This window comes from Cucurbita pepo, chromosome 18 (assembly GCF_057944985.1).
Source record: "Cucurbita pepo subsp. pepo isolate OVF chromosome 18, ASM5794498v1, whole genome shotgun sequence".
Classification (NCBI taxonomy): domain Eukaryota; kingdom Viridiplantae; phylum Streptophyta; class Magnoliopsida; order Cucurbitales; family Cucurbitaceae; genus Cucurbita; species Cucurbita pepo.
This window is the reverse complement of record NC_141815.1, coordinates 1,017,641-1,035,941: the sequence shown is the minus strand read 5'-3', so window position 1 is coordinate 1,035,941 and position 18,301 is coordinate 1,017,641. Positions and strand designations below refer to the sequence as shown.

General features: G+C 38.9%; 1 long non-coding RNA gene and 1 other non-coding gene across 2 annotated transcripts; both read right to left on the bottom strand.

The window, feature by feature from the left end:
- Window positions 1-404: 404 nt before the first annotated feature.
- Window positions 405-499, bottom strand: TRNAY-GUA (transfer RNA tyrosine (anticodon GUA)). Its single transcript has 2 exons — window positions 463-499; window positions 405-440 (listed from the first exon to the last, which is right to left on the bottom strand). It is a non-coding gene; the product is annotated as a tRNA-Tyr (tRNA).
- A 12,741-nt stretch (window positions 500-13,240) lies between these two features.
- Window positions 13,241-16,067, bottom strand: LOC111779975 (uncharacterized). The gene is made up of 3 exons (XR_002812774.2): window positions 15,919-16,067; window positions 15,748-15,826; window positions 13,241-15,527 (listed from the first exon to the last, which is right to left on the bottom strand). It is a non-coding gene; the product is annotated as an uncharacterized LOC111779975 (long non-coding RNA).
- Between the last annotated feature and the right edge of the window lie 2,234 nt (window positions 16,068-18,301).

Sequence of the window (18,301 nt, the reverse complement as noted above, 5' to 3'; positions counted from 1 at the left end):
GATCATAATAAAAAAATATTAAAACAAAAATCCGACCTACCAGATTGGAACCAGTGACCTAAGAATTTACTAAAAGTCCATTAACCTACTACAATCCTCCGCTCTACCAATTGAACAAAGGTTAGAGAATGACATAATTGCATATACATTTAATTATTCTATTCATGTGCAAGTAATAACTCAGATGGTCGATAATATAAAAAAGATGAAAACAAAAATCAGACCTAATTTGAACCAGTGACCTAAGGATTTACTATGAGTCTATTGACCCACTATAGTCCTCCGCTCTACCAACTAAGCTAAGGTCGGTTAATGGCATAATTGTTTCATACATTTAATTTTCCTTTTCAGGTGCAAGTAATAACTCAAATGGTCGATAATATAAAAAAAGATTAAAACAAAAATCCGACCTACCAGATTCAAACTAGTGACCTAATGATTTACTAAGAGTCTATTGACCCACTACAGTCCTCCGCTCTACCAACTGAGCTAAGGTCGGTGAATGGCAAAATTGCTTATACATTTAATTATTCTATTCATGTGCAAGTAATAACTCAGATGGTCGATAATATAAAAAAAGATTAAAACAAAAACCGACCTGCGTATTCGAACCAGTGACCTAAGGATTTACTAAAAGTCCATTGACCTACTACAATCCTCCGCTGTACCAATTGAACAAAGGTCAGAGAATGGCATAATTGCATATACATTTAATTATTCTATTCATGTGCAAGTAATAACTCAGATGGTCGATAATATAAAAAAAGATTAAAACAAAAACCGACTAACGGATTCGAACAAGTGACCTAAGGATTTACTAAAAGTCCATTGACCTACTACAATCCTCCGCTATACCAACTGAACTAAGGTCGGTAAATAGCATAATTGCATATACATTTAATTATTCTATTCATGTGCAAGTAATAACTGAGATGGTCGATAATATAAAAAAGATGAAAACAAAAATCAGACCTACCAAATTTGAACCAGTGACTTAATGATGTACTCTACAAGTCTACTGACCCACTACAGTCCTCCACTCTACCAACTGAACTAAGGTCGGTAAATGGCATAATTGCATATACATTTAATTATTCTATTCATGTGCAAGTAATAACTGAGATGGTCGATAATATAAAAAAGACGAAAACAAAAATAAGACCTAATTTGAACTAGTGACCTAAGGATTTACTACAAGTCTAGTGACCCACTACAGTCCTCCGCTCTCCGCTCTACCAACTGAACTAAGGTCGGTGAATAGCATAATTATTTCATACATTTAATTTTCCTTTTCATGTGCAAGTAATAACTCAGATGGTCGATCATAATAAAAAAAGATGAAAAAAAATATCCAACCTACCGGATTCAAACCAATGACCTAAGGGTTTACTAAGAGTCTATTGACCCACTACAGTCATCCGCTCTACCAATTGAGCTAAGGTCGGTAAATGGAAAAATTTGTTCATACATTTAATTTTTCTTTTCATGTCCAAGTAATAACTTAGATGGTCGATAATATAAAAAAGACGAAAACAAAAATAAGACCTAATTTGAACTAGTGACCTAAGGATTTACTACAAGTCTAGTGACCCACTACAGTCCTCCGCTCTCCGCTCTACCAACTGAACTAAGGTCGGTGAATAGCATAATTATTTCATACATTTAATTTTCCTTTTCATGTGCAAGTAATAACTCAGATGGTCGATCATAATAAAAAAAGATGAAAAAAAATATCCAACCTACCGGATTCAAACCAATGACCTAAGGGTTTACTAAGAGTCTATTGACCCACTACAGTCATCCGCTCTACCAACTGAGCTAAGGTCGGTAAATGGAAAAATTTGTTCATACATTTAATTTTTCTTTTCATGTCCAAGTAATAACTTAGATGGTCGATAATATAAAAAAGACGAAAACAAAAATAAGACCTAATTTGAACTAGTGACCTAAGGATTTACTACAAGTCTAGTGACCCACTACAGTCCTCCGCTCTCCGCTCTACCAACTGAACTAAGGTCGGTGAATAGCATAATTATTTCATACATTTAATTTTCCTTTTCATGTGAAAGTAATAACTCAGATGGTCGATCATAATAAAAAAAGATGAAAAAAAATATCCAACCTACCGGATTCAAACCAATGACCTAAGGGTTTACTAAGAGTCTATTGACCCACTACAGTCATCCGCTCTACCAACTGAGCTAAGGTCGGTAAATGGAAAAATTTGTTCATACATTTAATTTTTCTTTTCATGTCCAAGTAATAACTTAGATGGTCGATAATATAAAAAATATTAAAACAAGAATCCGATCAACCTGAACGTACCAATGACCTAAGGATTTACTCCAATTGTATTGACCCACTACCGTCCTCCGCTCCACCAACTGAGCTAAGGTCAATGAATGGCATAATTGCTTCAGACATTTAATTTGTCTGTTCATGTGCAAGTAATAACTTAGATGGTCGATCATATAAAAAAGATTAAAACAAAAAAATCCGACCTACCGAATTTGAACAAGTGACCTAAGGATTTACTATGAGTCTATTGACCCACTAGAGTCCTCCGCTCTACCAACGGAGCTAAGGTCCGTGAATGGCATAATTCCTTCATACATTGAATTTTTCCTTTCATGTGCAAGTAATAACTCAGATTGTCGATAATATAAAAAAGATTAAAACAAAAATCTAACCTACTAGATTCAAACTAGTGACCTAAGGATTTACTAAGAGTCTATTGACACACTACAGTCCTCCAACCTACAGACCTAAGGATTTACTAAGAGTCCATTGACCCACTATATACTCCTCCGCTCTACCAACTGAGCTAAGATCGGTGAATGACATAATTGCATATACATTTAATTATTTTATTCATGTGCAAGTAATAACTCAAATGGTTAATAATATAAAAAAAGATGAAAACAAAAATCTGACCTACCAGATTCAAACCAGTGACCTAAGGATTTACTAAGAGTCTATTGACCTACTACCGTCCTCCACTCTACCAACTGAGCTAAGGTCAGTGAATGGCATAATTGCTTACACATTTAATTATTCTATTCGTGTGCAAGTAATAATTCAGATGGTCGATAATATAAAAAAGATGAAAACAAAAATCCGACCTACCGTTTTCGAACAAGTGACCTAAGGATTTACTAAGAGTCTATTGACCCACTACAGTCCTCCGCTCTACCAATTGAGCTAAGGTAGGTGAATGGCATAATTGCTTATACATTTAATTTTTCTATTCATGTGCAAGTAATAACTCAGATGGTCGATAATATAAAAAAAGATTAAAACAAAAACCGACCTACCGAATTCGAACAAGTGACCTAAGAATTTACTAAGAGTCTATTGACCCATTATAGTCTTCCGCTCTACCAACTGAGCTAAGGTTGGTGAATGGCACGCTCTACAAACTTAGCTAAGGTCGGTGAATTTTATAATTGCTTATACATTTAATTATTCTATTCATGTGCAAGTAATAACTCAGATGGTCGATAATATAAAAAAGATGAAAACAAAAATCCGACCTACTGGATTCGTACCAGTGACACAGGATTGACTAAGAGTCTATTGACCCACTACAGTCCTCCGCTCTACCAAATAAGCTAAGGTTGGTGAATGGCATAATTGCTTATACATTTAATTATTCTACTCATGTGCAAGTAATAATTCAGATGGTCGATAATATAAAAAAGATGAAAACAAAAATCTGACCTACAAGATTCAAACCAATGACCTAAGGATTTACTGATAGTCTATCGACCCACTATAGTTCTCCGCTCTACCAACTGAGCTAAGGTCGGAGAATGGCCTAATTTCTTTTACATTTAATCATTCTTTTCATGTGCAAGTAATAACTCAGATGTTCGATTACATAAAAAAGATTAAAACAAAAATTCGACCTATCGAATTCGGTCCAGTGACCTAAGGATTTACTAGGATTCTACTGACTCACTACAGTCCTTCGCTCTACCGATTGAGCTATGATCAGTGAATGGCTTAATTGCTTCATACATTTAATTATTCTTTTCACGTGCAAGGAATAACCCTACGGTCTGTGAATGGCATAATTGGTTCATACATTTAATTTGTTACAAATAATTTGATCGACATCGTTCATGTGTAGACATGTGAGTAGGGGTGTAATGACACTAATTTCCTACTGAACTAGAGCCGCTACCATATGCGAGCATGGGCCCACCACGACACACACGTGAATAATCTTGTGTAGTACTTCTCTGCACACGACACACACATGCGAGCATGGGTCCACCAAGCAGGCTCGCACACCCCTTGGGCGTGCTGGTCAAGCTAGCTCCTCTAAACTGTAGTCAGACACTCGAAGAGAACAACAATTATCGTTGCACCATGCTAAACATGATGGTCATTTCAATCTCATAGTATACGCGTCCGTACTCATCATAAAGGGGAAGTATCCCAATGCATGTGCACATACAATTGTAACGAATCGAAAAAAAAAAAAAAGTCGTCGGCAGAACCGAAAACTCCGGCGAACGCCAGAGTTTTCGCTCGCACACGACCCACAAAGGGCGGCTGAAGGCTGGGATGCCACAGAACTCGACCCCAACCTTCAGCCACCCCAAAACAACCTGCAAAGAACAAAAAAATAGGGAAAAATGAAGAGGAACAGAAAAATCCAACGAAACTTCGGCGAGGCCAAACCATACGAAATCGACGTCAAACCTCCATTTTACGCAACAAAAGTAATCCCAAAACCTTTTACACACATCAGGGGTAGATTTAGACGAATCCTATACGTTGAACACCGTCGGCAAGGGAGACGGAACGTCGAATTTCTGAACTTCTCCAAATCCGGGAGTGTGAGGCCTTTACAATCCAAATCTATACCAAAAACGGGGTTAGGGGGAAGAAGAGACTCGGGAACGAAGAAAAAAGGAGAAAAAAAGGACGTCAAAACGACGTTAACGAGGAACGAGAAAGGTCGTCGGAAAAATGCGCAGGCAACCGGGCGAAGAGGACGAAGTCTGACCCGAGGGCCGGATCCCGCAACCCGAACCGAACCCAGTACTCTATGGTTCCCACGACCCTATCGCTTCAGCCCAAAATGCATAAGCCTAGTTACGGCCCAACCCAACAACCTCGACCCGAGACCCGCAAGCCCAGTTGAAAGCCGACATGCCCAGCCCAATCCACCTGCACTTTTCCTTCAGCCGGGCCGGCCTGTCACCCGCGAATGACCCGAAACCTGCGAGCGATCCAATAACCCGAGACCCCTGCACACGCGTCGCCCTCTGGTTGTGCCACGTGGCACGTCTGCAGCGCGGCTCCCCTCGGCTCCGGCGGCGGCTTCTCGGCTCCGGCAGCTTATTCGGCTCGAGAAACCTATTTCCAGCCTGTTTGTCACCGTTCCGACCCTCCCAGACTTAGTTTCGGCCCTATTTAAGGTAAAATAGATCATTTAAGATCGTATTTCACAAATTCAAGTTGGAAATTAATTATGTTTGTGAAATACTAACGAAAGTGACGAATGAACCAATAGGAACCAACCACCAACAGAAGCGTAGAACGTTAACAAGGAGCTAGGAGCTTACGTTATATTCTAGGGAGTACTTCGGCTAAGGCCTACCAAGTAAGTGGCTCACCCGTCGTAGGTTAAGCGTTAATTGTTGTATGTTGGCACGTGCTCGTGGATTTGCACGTGCCATTAAATTGTATGCTAGTTTAATGTGCTTCAGTACGAACTCATGTGAACGTGAATGTATGCTATGTATGCTGCTTAGTTTGATGTGATATGCTATGCATGTGACGATATGTGGTTCCTGAATGATTATGGCATGATTGTATGGAATATTTGAATGTAAACAACATGAATTGTATGACATGAAACACGATAAACTGTTTGGAATCATAACCCCGATAGGAATATGTATAAAATTTAAATTGAAAATGAGAATGACATGAAGCATGGAACGTGACAGGGGGATTATGATCATTAATGATAAAAGTAGAAGTAGGGGGGACCTCGTGCATTATGTGTGTTCATGCATCTGGGGGATACCCCTATCCCATCATGAGGGTACAGACGCGTACACCCAATGGCAAGACAATGATCGTTATGCTTTGCATAGTGCTGCCGTGACGGTTACTAGTTTTAACGGGTCCCGACATAAGGGGCTCCCAAAGTATGCCCACCGGATAAGGAAAGTGGCCCAGCATGTAGAGTATATGGTACACGTCCATGATTACCCGTTAGGACAGCACCGTTGGGAAGACGAAACGAAACAAAAGATAGGTCCCATCATTTCATTGCATGCGATTGTTGCATAACCCTGATAGGGGGTCACTTATTGAGTATTCTAGAAATACTCAAGCCTCATGCTACTTTACTTTTTCAGATAAGGGCAAGGCACCCATGTGACATCGACGGCGGCATCGTACACTCCGGGACCGTGGCACATGCATAGGGTAGTTATTTTTCCATTTCATAGTCTAGGTTGAATTCGGTTTGCCGCATTAGTATAGGTTAGTATAGGTTGAATTGTATTTGCATAATAAACCATAGGGTAGTATAAGACATTCATTTCGGTTTTGATCATTTTCCTTATAATGTTCTTTTCCTTCCTTTCCCTTGTAATCATTTTCTCGAGGTAATAAAAGGCGAGTGTAAGTCACATTTATGAACAGGGCCCATTTAATGTATATTCCGCATTTCAAGGTATAGTAATGACCTTAGATTCAATAGGTAAAATTTAGGGTCGTTATAGTAATTATGTATGAGGTCCCCATATTTTTTATGGTAATAAATCAGACAACCCTTCATTATTTCCTCACATATTACTCAGTCATATGCATACATAACCTTAAATAAATCATCTCATTCATAAAATAACTTTCAAATCATAGCAGGGCGGTTGTGATTCGTAGCCTTTCTTTATTTCCAAACATTTCATAGTATAATGACCATAGATTTCTACTAATCTAAAGTAGTTGCTGTCATCATAGCCTATGGTCTTATGCGAAATTAAACATTTAAAATTTCATCATAAAACACTGTCACTTACATATTCTAAAGTGTCTTTAAAACAACATACAGAAATACCAAATAAATCAAATAAAAACATTAAAAGTAAAAATACCCTATACTAATTTAAGTCTAAGAAAATTAAATATTACTATGCACGTATCGTGGTCTTTATCTATAATGTTGTTGTCAGTTGTAGAGAAGTGGCTTGTCTTTACCTAAAATAAAAGTACCACAGACTTCAATATTTGCAGACATACTAGTGACCCCACTGTTAGAGTCAGTAAATGCAAACACATGCAACTCGTGATTTTGGACCTATTGTTAAAACCATCACAGTCGTAGCCTCCATTTCTGACAAAATTGGATGTGTAGTACTTTCCTACACACAACCCACACAAGCGAATGTGGATCCCTAGGTGGTTTGCACCCCTCTAGACCCACCATAGTCGAGTTAGCTGTCCGTAGTGACGTCTAGAGGTCAGTAGACCCCCAATTATCATGCGAGGCATGATCATCACCATCATCATCATTGTGTACGCATCTGTACTCATCATCATAAATGGAGAAGTAACTCGATGTATATGTACATAATAAATGCATGACATCCCTATAGTTTTCATTTTTAAATCATCTTTGAGACACAACCCTATACACCGTTCACATATTACTCTAAGTAATATGTATGCATTATCTTAACATGGAATAATGTCATATTAAATCATCTCATCATCATACATCTTACATCGTAATGTTATCATACATCATAATCATCATCATGTCATCATCATCATATCATCACCATAACATCATCATATAACATCATACAGTATCATCATATAACATAGTCACATCATATTATATCATAGTCTCATCATCATATAATATAGTCACATCATCATATAATACAAAGCATAAATGACACGTAGAAGGGCCACTGGGCACGTGTCGTCATATGTAACAACCCTAAATTTTCACATACTCAGAGTCTCTATTAAGTAATTATAAAATATATTATGAAATTATAGTATCTAGGGTGAACATCTTTAATTGGATGAATATTTATCGAAGAAATTTGGTGAACATCTTTAATAGGGTGAATTTGAGGGACGAAAGCAAGCTAACTTGGAGTTCGATAGAACTTCAGCTAAGGCTATCCCAGTGAGTGGCCTTACTATTGACATTGTTATATTTGATGTTAACATGTGCCTCGTGGTTCTGCACGTGTCATATATATTGATACGTATGAATTGTTTATGGATATTATGATATGATATGTATATGTTATAATATGGGAATTGTATGATAACATTTACGGTACGATGTGTTCAATGATATGTTTGAGATAGGATGCGAGAAGGATGCACTAAACATAATGTAATGATAGGAGTAAGATACATTCATGAAACGTTAAAAGTTAGGTTATGTATCAAAGTGCTATGTATACGAGAGATTGATAAAAACGATATGGTCATGATCGATTGATAAAAGAATTGGTTAGGTTATGGGTAGAAAGGGATAGGATTATGATAGACTGATCAAATGTTAGGATATGTTCCTGTAACGATATGACTAAGGTACGTACATGTAACGATATGACTGTGATAGTTATAAGAATGTTAAGGCTATGATAATTTAGGGAACGATATGACAACGAAGTGTTTACAATATGATATGATTATGATACGACATGCGAACGCCGGAGTTTTCGCTCACACACAACCCACAAAGGGCGACCGAGGGCTGGGATGCCACAAAATCGTGTCCCCGACCTTCAGCCACCCTGAAAGAACCTACAAAGAAACGAAAACGGTAAGGAAAAAGGAGAGAGAACAGAAAACCAACGGAACTCCGGCGAAGCCGAATCGTACGAATCGACGTCGAAAACCCCCATTTCACACCACAAAAGTAATCCCAGAACCCTTTACACACATCAGGAGTAGGTTCTATGCGAATCCCGTACGCTGAACACCGTTGGCAAGGAAGACGGAACGGCGGACTTTCGAGCTTCTCCAGATCCGGGAGTGCGAGGCCCTTACCAACGAAATCGGTACCAAAAATGGGGTTAGGGTGAAGGATAAGCTCGGGAACGGGGAAAAAAGAGGGAAAAAAGACGTCGGGACGACGTTGTCGAAGAGAGAGAGGGACCGCCGGAAAATTGCGCAGGCAGTCGGGCGAAGAGGACGAAGTCCGACCCGCAATCTGGATCTGGAAACCCGAACCGAACCCCGTACCTTCGGTCAGCCTAGAACCCACGTTACCCGCAGCCCAAACACCCGACCTTCAATCGCGAGCCGGCCCATCAACCCGCGGCCCGTCACCCGCGAGCCGGCCCATCACCGCGCGGCCCGTCACCTGCGTTCGGTTCGAGACCCGCGAGCGGCCCGTTAACCCGCGCCTCGACCCGAGATGCCTGCACATGCGTCGCTCTCGGATTGTGCCACGTGTCACGTCTGCAGCGCGGCTACTCTCGGCTCAGGCGGCTTCATCGGCTCGGTGGTGGCTCGGCGGCTCCGGCGGCTTATTGGGCTCGGGAAACCTGTTTCCAACCTGTTTGACACCGTTCCAACCCTCCCGGACCTGGTTTCGGCCCTGTTTAAGGTAAAAGGGAACATTTTAAGGTCGTATTTCACAAATTCCAGTTGGGAATTTATTCTTATTTGTGAAATACTAACGGAAGTGACTCATGAACCAATAGGAACCAACCACCAACGGAAGCGTAGAACGTCCACGAGGAGCTAGGAGCTTACGTTATATTCTAGGGAGTACTTCGGCTAAGGCCTACCAAGTAAGTGGCTCACCCGTTGTAGGTTACGCGTTAATTGCTGTATGTTGGCACGTGCCCGTGGTTATGCACGTGCCATTAAATTGTATGATAGCTTAATGTGCTTAAGTACGAAATCATGTGAACGTGAATGTATGTTGTTTATGCTGCTTAGTTGATGTGATATGAATGCATGTGACGATGTGTGACCCTTGTATGATTATGGCTTGTTGTATGAGTATTGAAATGTAACTGAATGAATTGTATGACATGAAATACGGTAAATTGCATGATACATAACCCCGCTAGGAATATGTATGATATGTAACGAAATGAGAATGAGAATGACATGTAAGCATGAAAACGTGACACGGGGTTATGTTCATTAAATGATGACTGTAGGACTAGTGGGACCTCATGCATATTGTGTGATCATGCATTTGGGGGGATACCCCTATCCCATCACGAGGGTACGGACGCGTACATCCAAATGGCAGGACCACGATCGTTATGCCCTGCATAGCGCTGCCGTGACGGTTTTAGTTTTAACGGGTCCCGGTGGGCCCCCAGAGCATGCCCACCGGTTAGGGACAGTGGCCCAGCGGTGTGCGAACTAGCTGGTGAGCCCATACTCGCACGTATGGGCTGCGTGTAGAGTATATGGTACACGTCCACGATTACCTGTTAGGATTACACCGTAGGGAAAACGAAACGAAACGAAACGAAACGATAGGTCCCATCATTTCATTGCATGTGTTTGTCGCATAACCCCGATAGGGGGTCACTTACTGAGTATTCTAGAAATACTCAAGCCTCGTGCTACTTTACTTTTGCAGATAAGGGCAAGGCACCCATGTGACAACGACGACGGTATCGTACCCCCCAAGATCGTGGCACATGCATAGGGTAGTTGGTTGTTCTTTTTCCATTTCGTAGTCTAGGCCGAATTTGGTTGCATCATTAATATAGGTTAGTATAGGATGAAAGGTATTTGCATAATAAACCTTAGGGTAGAATAAAATATGCATTTTTGGTTTCTGTTTCTTTTCCTTTCTTTCAATTTTCTCTTTTTCCCTTGTAACCATTTTTCTCTGAGGTAATAAAAGGCGAGTGCGAGTCGCATTAATGAACAGGGCCCATTAAATGTATATTCCGCATTTCAAAGTATAGTAATGACCTTAGATTAGACAGGTAAAATATTAGGGTCGTTACAGTGAGATTGAGGAAAGATTTGTTAAACAGTATTTAATAATAAAAGGAAATATCATACGGCAGTGAGCTCCTTTCAATTTTAAAACCTATTTACAGAATGAAAAAGATGAGAGAGAGGGAGGGAGATTAAGGAAAGATTTGTTAAACGGTATTTAATAATAAAAGGAAATATCAGACGCAGTGAGCTCCTTTCAATTTTGTGTAACAGAAAACATCACAATTTTTATCAGAGGCAGTGAGATTCTTTCAATTTTGTCTAACAGAAAAGATCAGAATTTTACTATTGGGCAATGTAAATTAGGGAAATAATTGTATAGAGTTCAAACTTGAAACTGATGTCATGAGCTCATATAGGCTGACTCGGATTTCGAAGGACAGAATTGAACTTTCATTAAAGATATATTTGTGACAACGACTTAAGCTATCCAGGTAAGTGACCTTACTATCGGCTTGGTTATATTTGATGTTGACACATGCCCTGTGGTTCTGCACGTGTCATATATATTGATATGTGTGAATTGTCTGTGGATTGATATGCTTCCTATATGTTATGTTATAATATGTGGTTTGTATGATATGTAACGAAATGAGAATGAGAATGACATGTAAGCATGAAAACGTGACACGGGGTTATGTTCATTAAATGATGACTATAGGACTAGTGTGACCTCATGCATATTGTGTTATCATGCATTTGGGGGGATACCCCTATCCCATCACGAGGGTACGGACGCGTACATCCAAATGGCAGGACAACGATCGTTATGCCCTGCAGAGCGCTGCCGTGACGGTTTTAGTTTTAACGGGTCCCGGTGGGCCCAGAGCATGCCCACCGGCTAGGGATAGTGGCCCAGCGGTGTGCGAACTAGCTGGTGAGTCCATACTCGCACGTATGGGCTGCGTGTAGAGTATATGGTACACGTCCACGATTACCTGTTAGGATTACACCGTAGGAAAAACGAAACGAAACGAAACGAAACGAAATGAAACGAAATGAAATGAAACAAAACGAAACAAAACGAAAGATAGGTCCCATCATTTCATTGCATGTGATTGTTGCATTTAACCCCAATAGTGGGGTCACTTACTGAGTATTTCTTTGAATACTCAAGCCATGTGCTACTACATTTTTCAGGTTAAGGCAAGGCATTCCTGTACGGCTGACGACGGCATCGCAACTCAAGATCATGGCACATGCATAGGATAGTGGCATTTATATTCTTAGACTTAGGATAGAATAGGATGTTTTAAACTTAAACGCTTATTTATTTTATTTCGAGTCTTTTGTTGTGTCGTTTTAAAGATGTTTTCGAAACACGTAAGTCCATGGTTGTGTTTTAAGATAAAGGTTATGTTTTATGTTATTTAAATGAAGTCTTCCGCATTCAATTTTTATGGTATGTATACAGTAGCGACCTTAAATTAAGTAGAAAATTTTGGGTTGTTATAGTAACGACCCTAATTTCTAAAAGAAACTATAGGCACTCCCAGGTACATAATAATAATAATAAAAAAAAAAAGAATGCAAAAATATTTATTTAAAACATTTCATAAAATGATACAATTGTCTTATTCCTTTAAATAGGAGTCTTAAAGCATAATATATGGAATATTTTAAGTAAATTAAAATAAAAGAAAGGAAAATATTAAAAGAATATCTTATTATAACCTAAAATCTATGAAAATGCAATCCATAGCCTTTGATGGGACTTATCATTTAAAATCGTATCTATCAAGGTTTGAGACTACACAAAGGAAGTTGCGCTAGCAATCTGTTCATCCTCTTGGGCGGGCAAAGCTACAACGCCGTTCAGTAGTAATCACTCGTGTGCATCATGGTGTTCTCTAGCTTGTTAGTCCTCTCTTCCATGGTGTTATCTACACTATACAACTCCATGAATCTCGACGGGTGATTGTTGACGTCGTGCTCGTCGTAAGGTAATTCAATAGTCTTTTCTTCTTCTCCCTCGTTTTCTCTCTGTATCATGTTATTTTTCTTTGTAGGTAGATTCTGTGAGGTGTGTCTTCTTAGCATCGGGAAAAATGTGTAAGGTGACAGTGCAAGAATTTCGATGAGTCATCAGAATTCTCGCCCCCTTTTTCCAGCGACCTGTTTTTTTTTTTTTTTTTTTTTTTTGTCACACCCCAGAATTTCAACGCATCAAAATTACCGGGGATGACTCAACAGACATGTAATGCACAAAAGTAGAAGAAAACAAGGTACAAAAAAAGTTGAAGTATAAAATTTTCTCGCGAGTTTAAAATCATTCAAGCGGGAAAAATAATACAAAGTATCTAATGGGGAAAATGGATCCGGGTACATTATATGATAAATGTCAACTACACAAAAGTAAACTAGACAGACGCCCTGGGTTGACATTCCATCTGTGACTTTCAAGCTCCCGAGCACCCCCATTGCGGTGAATTGTAAATTCACGGACCTGGAAAAAAAAAGTGTAGAAAGGAGTAAGTATAAACATACCCAATAAGCAACCTACTTGTAGACTCTTAATCGCATCCAAGTCTTAGCACCACCAACTGTACTCTAGATCCTAAGAGTCTCAGTACTCTCAGTACATAGTTCGAGGTCAAAGAACTTAAACTTTGAAGCGGTGTTCAGCATTTGAGGATGTGGTGCTCCATCATAAAAATGTGTACCCCTGGTACAACCCAGCTAGAATTAGTCACCCACATGGTCAACGTCTTTCCATAGGATGGACCTGCCATGCAAGCAACCTTGACCCACCCGCGTGATCAACATCCTACCATAAGACGGATCCACCATGCAGAGTAGTCGATCTACCACTGAGTAACACCTCCCTAACTAGCATCTCGCCTAGCTCAATGGTACCACACCATAGTAGAAAGGGAAGTGGAGAATACTGAACGCTATACCAGCTAATATCGACTAAGAGGTCTTCTCCCTTTGTCCTGGGATCCTAACTTGGTCCTCTAGGCTTCCAGATTCAATCATTCAAGACTTCCAAGTCTATAACTATCCAGGGTTAAAGGATCTCTCCCTCTAATCGTCCCTCACGATACTACTGACCACAACATTAGGAGGATCCCCTATCTAAACCAAACTCAATCCTTACAAGTATACACCCTAGGCATAACTCAACACTACAACTTATCAATCATATCATAAGTTCACACCATCATTCAATAGAAGTTTATGTAAGATTAACAATGCATGCAGTCACACAAGTTCAACAGGGTGATAACATCCATCAGGGAGCGCAGATACACAAATACCCCCGTCCGTCAACATAGCATGAACATCACCCATCAGGGAGCGCAGATACACAAATACCCCCGTCCGTCAACATAGCATGAACAAATATAAGCAGTAGTAAGACAGTCCAGAAAGCATACAAAATTGAGTATGGAAACCCACTAGGGTAGAAAGTCCAACAAATATATAATTAACTTCCTAAGTGTAGAGTACTATCGGATCTAGCCACCTAGAAGTAATTTGCTCATGCATGCAAAACCAAGCGCACCCTACAAGTATTACTTCCTAATTTCGTGTGGTTACTTACAAGTCTGTTGTGTGCCTTCCCAAACTTTATTTATAAAGGAGTTCGAAAATTACGAATTCTCTCTACAGGTACCTAGTTCACAGTAAAATAGGATTAGCACTGGAATCGAAATGAAAAACTGGCAAATCGAGAGAAAAACAGATGAAAATAGGTGACCCATGCCCCTTCAAACATTGGCGTCCCCTACACGCCCCTTGTCACTATATTGCACATTGATGGCAGCGGACTTGCGATTGTGCGGCACTCACTTCTCAGCAACAAGTGAGTTAAGCCTATTTGTTCTCGTGTCACCTACGACCAAACGACGTATGCTCGAGCCTCTGGCCCCGGTTCAAGAAGAAAGTTTTAGAAAGCGAGGGCAGAGAGATTTCGAAAGAGAGTTTTGAAAGCAAGATTTGAGAAATTGAAATTGGTGTTATATGGGAATGTAAGAAAAAGGCAACAACTAATCATATCCCCTATAGTACATTTTGGGGCATTTTAGCCCTTGCAGGTGTAGACATGGTTTTGGTGAATGGTCATACACCCTGGTACTGACCCAATATGAAATGGTAAAGACTTATCTAGGATGAAAGCATGTAAAAGGGATTTGGAACGGGCATGCAACCATGGACAACACATCCTGGACAAGCAAGACCAGGACATCTGTCATACGGCCATTGACAACACGCCTTGGACATGCATGATCGTGACACCCCCATGCATGGGCTCCATGCGTAGTGCACAAGTGCGGGCAGAGGCACGCTTCGAGCTCCAGCGGACGTAGACTTACCCTTCGAATTTTCTGGACGTGACATGTGGCATGTAGGGACTGGCGGTAGGACTCGGGTTGGAAAGCAGTTCATCGGGTTGGTTTTCAGTTCGGGTATCTGGGTTAGAAGTTGGATGCGTGTCAGTGCACAGCTTCAGACGCCTCTCCACAAATTGCTCGACGAATATCCCTCTTTTTTTTTTACTTGTCACCCTCCTTTACGGCAGCCACGTGTCCGTTGCCGATTACCTGAGTTCATCCAATTTCCAGATTTTGGTCAAATTCCATATCAACTTATTTGTTTTGAATTTTTCTATCTTCCAATCTGTAACTCGAATTAACTTGATTCCTTCCCAAGAATTCAAGATCTCAAGTCCACCTATCCAGATATATTTTTCTTGCAGTTTTTTTTTATACTCACAGAGCTTAATAAATGAGATCAAATATCATGAAAAACTAAGTTCCTTACCGAAGTTGGACGATTCTCGATTTCGCTTTCCGACAAATTTTTTTGCCACGATTCCTCCAAAAACATGCAAAATCCTCACCTAAGGTATTGTAACTTGATTATTAAGACCTAAATCATCTGAAACTCATGATGTAGGACAAAATTCCGAAATAAAAGAAGTCGGAGACTTACCTCGCTTTCTTGCTCGTTTCTTGCTGGAAACGAATAATCCAAAAGTGTATCGGCATTCTGGTTTGGGCGTTCTTTCCTTCTTCTTATTCTTCTCCTTCTTAAAAACCCTAACCACTCCTTTCTCTCTCTCTCTTTGTTTTTTTTTCTTTTCTTTTCTTGCACGTCCTTCTAGACCCCTTAAAGTGGTGTGTGGGGGCAAAATAATCCTTTTTTTTTTGCCTTCGTTGACTTTGACCCAAATTTTCAATTAAATCACCATTTTTTTTAAAAAAAATTCTAAGCTCCTTGATGTGTCTCGAGCATTTTTTTTCCTTGTGCACCGATTTGAAAATTACTTTCTAGGACCTCCAATAAATCTAGAAACTTGTAAAAGTAAGGTTGATGTTAGTTATAAATAAGTGCAAGTTGTAACCGGGGTGTTACATTTGGATCCTTACCTTAGATTGTGAGATCCCTCATTGTTATTTCTTATTCTTAACACTCATAGGTTATGGAGGAGAATAAAACATTCTTTTATAAGGGTATGGAAATTTTTCCCTACTAGATGCGTTTTAAAAACATTGAAGGGATGGTCGAAAGGGAAAATCAAAAAAAGAAAATATCTTATTGCAGTGGGCTTGGACCGTTACAAAAACCCTCCTCTAAAAAACTTGGGATAATTACAAATCAAGTTTCAATAAGAATCTTGAAACCTTAACTATGATAATGCTTTTGAAATAACTTGACATGGCTACTAAATCCAAATTACTACAACATTTAGTTCATATTGCAATATTGAAATATTATAAAGATTACTATGGAACTTCTAGTTTATTTATAAATATATATATATATTTTTTTACATTTTTAATTATCCTAAGTCCTCCTTCAAATCAATCTTAAACCATGATTTTCTAAATTTAAAATATGTTAGAAAATCTCAAATTGCATTCTATCAACATAAATACCTATAAAATTTTGACTATGATCATACGCCTCATATAAACTGTGCTCGATACTTTTAAGACTCATATTTAAATGTATAAGACCATGATATCATTCTATGAAATGTATTAAATAAATACTTTTTCATAAAAAAATTATATTAAATTCGAATGTGGTCTCGGTTCATTCATGTACCGTTGTTTTACACAAGTGTCACATTAAAAAGATAATTTTAGACCATTGATTCCCTCCAATGACGTTTAGTACTACTTTTATATGGTTTAGTATTTTAAAAGGAAAGTTTATATAAATTTGGTATTTCTATGTTCATATATAGTGATAAAATCTAAATCCATAAAAGATACTTACCAAATTTGAAATCATATCTCATAAAAAGAAAAATGTATTTCCAAACTAAGAGTATCTCTAGATTAGTTGTAAACCAGAACTAAAATATTAATTTATAAAATATTTATTTATTTGGGCAGTTTGAGAATAAATAATTATATAATAAAATGAAATGAATATATATCTATATAATTATATCGTAAGTAAAAATATATATTTTAAAATTAATAGTAAATTCGAATTGGTTCTATTCAATTCAATCTAATTTTACGGAATTCATGAACCAACTAAATCTATAAAAAATTTCATTATTCGAATCCAAATCAACCTAAAGAAGTTCATAATCCACCCAAAATCGTACTCGATGAGTTAGGTTGAAGAAATTTACTAGTCATTGAGTTTTTTCACCATCCCTATCCAAAACACTTGTATCTCATTTCAATAGTACTTGAGGTGATGTTATATGCCATTACCATTGACTCACACTCATGTTGGCATCCCTAAAACTCATGATTAGAGACCTATTGTTAAAAGCATCATAGAGGTGGCCTCCAGTCCGGAAAAAATTGGATGTGTAGTACTTCCCTACACACGACCCACACATGCGAGTGTGAGTCCCCAGGCAGTTCGCAATTACCTGGACCCACCAAAACTGGGCTTACTGTCCGACGTAGGACGTCCGGAGGTCAGCAAACCCCAAAATATCATACAAGGCATGATGATAACGATAATCATCATAGTGTACGCATCCGTACCCATCATCATAAATGGAAAAGTAACCCGATGTATATGAACACACAATATGCATGAGGTCCCTATAGTTTTTATCTTTAAATCATTCTTATGACACAACCCTATACATCGTCCACACATTATCCTAGGTAACGTGCATGCATTAGCCTTCATAAGTTCATTATCATTAACATCAATTAGGGTTGTGTCTTAGAAAACTCATCGTCATAATGCATCATGGCATTTAATACATTCACATCATCTTAATATGAAACATCATCATATTAAGTCATCTCGTCATCATGCATCTTATGTCATCATGTTATCATGCATCGTCATCATCATGTCATCATCTTATATTATCATGCACATCATTACA